Here is a 4,413-nt window from a genome sequence, read left to right on the forward strand (position 1 = left end):
TATATATATATATATATATATGTATATATATATGTATATATATATGTATATATATATATGTATGTATATATATGTGTGTGTGTATGTATGTGCGTGTACATATATATATATATATATATACACACACACACACACGATGTATCTATATGTACGTGTGCGAATAAGTGTATGCATACAAAGATATATGCATATGCACATATATATATATATATTGATATATATGTATGTATATATATCCATACATATATCTAAAGATATATATTTATATATATGCATGCATACACTACACACACATGCATATACATGGTAGTCTTTCCCATATGTATACCATAGAGAAAAAGTAAAACAATTTTTTTTTTTTCAGTCAGTCATAGGTTTTTTATTTTCTAAGAAAAATTTTAAAAAATCCAATCATGTTCACCAACACCACCACCACCACCATCACCACAGCCAGCAACAGCAACATCACAAACATCAAAAATACTATCACTACCACCACCACCACCACCAACATGACAAAAACAAACACCGACCCCCATCTCACACCCAAAAAATCCAAAGAAATAAAGAAAGAATGAAACAAAGAAAGGAAGGAAGAAGGAAAATCATGTACGAAAGAAAGAAAAGAAGGGAGGAGAAGCATTGCCAACCAATTTCTGAAGAATTTTACAATCCCAATCTTTGGAAAATAGGCAGACATAAAAATTTCTTTAGATAGAATCTATAACAGCAGACTTTAAAACTCAGTTTAATTTCGCAGTTTTTAAAGAAATTGCAGCTGTTTTTTTTCTTCTTATTTGATTTATTTAAACATTTATTATTTTCCGGATTTTTTATTTTATTTTCGTTTTTTGTTTTTTGAAAAAAAAAAAAAAAATTTTTTTTCTGATTTTCTTTTGCTTTAACCCAAAATTTTATTCCGAAGCAATAACCGTTTTATGAGAGCAGCTTCGGAGATAACCTTCCTGAACAGATTAAAACAATAAATATTTTTTTGTCTTACGTGACTGTCTTGTTAAGTCAATATTTAGACTTTGTATTATTATTATTATTATTATAATTATTATTATTATTATCATTATTATTATTATTATTACTATTATTATTATCATTATTAATATTATTATTATTATTATTATTGTTATTATTATTATTAACATTAATAACCATTATTATTAGTATTATCAATACATTTTTTATTGTAGTAAATATTCATTTTATTCTTATTACTATTATTATTGTTGTTGTTATTGTTGTTAAGGCAGTGATCCAACAAAATTGTTAGCACACTGGGCAAAATGCTTTGCAGAATATTGTCTGTCCTTAAGTCTTGAGTTCAAACTCCGCCAAAGTCTATTTTGCCTTTCATTTTTTTCGGGGTCGACCAAATAAGTACCAGTTGAATACTGGGACCAATGTAATCGACTCATCCCCTCCCCTAAAACTGCTGCCCTTGTGCCAAAATTTGAAACCATTATTATTATTATTATTATTATTATTATTAAGCTGTGAATTGGCAGACTGCCAATCTGCTAATTATGACAAGTGCTCCATCAGATCCAATCAATGGAACAGCCTGCTCATGAAATTAATACACAAGTGGCTGAGGACTCCACAGACATTCTTTTTTTATTCTTTTAGTTGTGGGAGCCATGTGAGCAAGGGAGGAGTATGGGAGAAAGAGTGACAGAGTAATAGGCTATATATATATATATATATATATATATATACACACACACACACACATGAGGTGGGGGCTGGAAACTTCCTGGCTTTTAGGGTATCATGAAAGGTCCAAACTTCTGAGTTCTTTTACAAGGCTTAGAAAAACTGAAGAACTGCTGTAATAAGTGTGTGAATCTGAAAGGGGAATATGTTGGATAAAATCATAATTAACTGATCCTCCTGAATTTTCTTTTACCCACAGCCAGGAACTTTCCAGCACCCCTTTATAATAATACAAGACATTTGCCTAAGGCACCACACAGCAGGACTGAACCTGGAACCACGTGGCTTGAAGGAAACTTCTTAACCACGCAGCTATGCCTACACTGCATATTAATTAATTAATCAATTATCCAATATTAATTAAAACAAATTGGAGTTTTGGGTTCCGTTATTTTCATGTTAAAACGATAGCAAAGCTTTTAATGTAACTGAGTAATTTTCCATATAACAGCGCCGTTACAACCATTTTGTTCATTTGCGGGGGAAGTAAGGCGAGGAGGTATTCGTTGTAGCCTCATGAATATTCTGCCTAATTAAAAATTCCAAAATTTCCAGAGGTTTCCAAAAGCTTCAAGCATTCATTGGCCAAAGCTGCATTATCATCATCATCATCGTCATCATCATCATCGTCATCATCATCATCGTCATCATCATCAATATCTTTGTATTCATATTCATCGACATTACCAGCTGCCAACACCAACACAATCACCATTATCATCATCATCGCCACCACCACCCCTACAAACTGCAACATCATCGCCGTCATTATTGTCACAATCATCATCATCGTCATCATTGCTTCCATTTTCATCATCATCATCATCACTACCCAACCAACACCAACACCTTAAGTTGTCACAGTCATCATTATCATCATCATCATCAATGTCATCATCATCATCATCGTCATCACCATCATCCATGCCACCATTTCTGACACCATTTCCACCACCACCACCACCACCACCATTATCATCATCATCGTCATCACAATCATCATCAACATAATCATCATCATCATCATCATCATTATTGCAATCATCATCATTACTATCAAACTCATCATCATCATCATCAACACCATTCTTAATTCAGAATAAATGTGAATAAATTAAGGGAGACGCTGAATAAATAGCTTAAGAATTTGATTTTCATAATGGTAAAATGGAAGCTAATTGATGGGTGCCAAAATGTGACAGCCCCCTTGTCTTCCAATTTGGTTTTGGTTCTTCGGCATCGAATGACAGGCAGCACCAAAGTTTCTTTAGATTCTTTCAGTAAAATAAATGTGTAATGTATATTGTAATTTTAATGTGGTGAGAGTTCAAATCTTGCCACTATGGCAGTACCCCAGCATGACCACATCTGGCTGAAACATGTAAAGTAAATAAAGTCCCTGGTTCTGGTTGGAGGTCCAGCCTTCCAAGTTCTTTTACAGGGCTTTAAAAAGCTGAAGGACCACTGCAATAAGTGTGTGAATCTGAGGGGAGGGGAATATGTTAAATAAAATCATAATGGATTCACTTTCAATTCTTTCCCATTCTTAAGTCTTTTGGTTGTCCCTTTAATCTTTTACTTGTTTCAATCATTTGACTGTGGCCATGCTGGAGTACCACCTTTAGTCGAGCAAATCAACCCCAGGACTTATTCTTTGTAAGCCTAGTACTTATTCTATCGGTCTCTTTTGTCGAACTGCTAAACACACCAGTTACAGGGACATAAACACACCAGCATCGGTTGTCAAGCGATGCTGGGGGGACAAACACAGACACACAAACACACACACAGACATACACACACACACACACACACACAAACATGTACACACACATACATAAACATATATATATATATATACGACAGGCTTCTTTCAGTTTCTGTCTACCAAATCCACTCACAAGGCTATGGTTGGCTCGAGGCTATAGTAGAAGACTCTTGCCTAAGGGGCAAACACCTCTTAGCCACTGTTGTTCCCAGGTATACTCTGATCCAGAATTCTAACATCTGTTAGGGTCCCAGATATGGGTTAATTTGCAAGTGTACCACCCGCTTCAAACCCAGGCTATGTCTGCTCTGATATTTGGAGGTGGCTTGGTCAGTGAATTGCCTGAAATGGTTGACAGCAAGATGAGCTTCCTGGGTAATATACTTTAAACTGCATCCAGGAGAGGTGGGGGGCTGGATGTGAACTTGTATTCCCACTGAAATTCTGATCATGACTGTCTCAGGTAAAATTTTAAACAGCATCCTGTAGTGGGACCTTGATATGGAAGTTCCTCGGTTTTGAGAAGAGTGGAACCACCTCTTAGCTACTATTGTTCCCAAGTCAGTCTGACCATAAGTAGCAGCCCCCATCAGGGTCCCAGATATGGGTTAACCAGCATGTGCACCACTTACTTCAAACCCAGGCTACATCTGTTCTGATAATCAGAGGTGACTTGGTTAGGAAATTCTTTGCAATGGTCAGGAATCAACAGTAAGGTGCAGGGGTGGTTGTGTGGTAAGTAGCTTGCTTATCAACCACATGGTTCCGGGTTCAGTCCCACTGTGTGGTACCTTGGGCAAGTGTCTTCTACTATAGCCTCGGGCCGACCAAACTCTTGTGAGTGGATTTGGTAGACGGAAACTGAAAGAAGCCCATTGTATATATGTATATATGTATATATATATATATATGTGTGT

The sequence above is a fragment of the Octopus bimaculoides genome, chromosome 29 (assembly GCF_001194135.2).
Source record: "Octopus bimaculoides isolate UCB-OBI-ISO-001 chromosome 29, ASM119413v2, whole genome shotgun sequence".
NCBI classification, from domain to species: domain Eukaryota; kingdom Metazoa; phylum Mollusca; class Cephalopoda; order Octopoda; family Octopodidae; genus Octopus; species Octopus bimaculoides.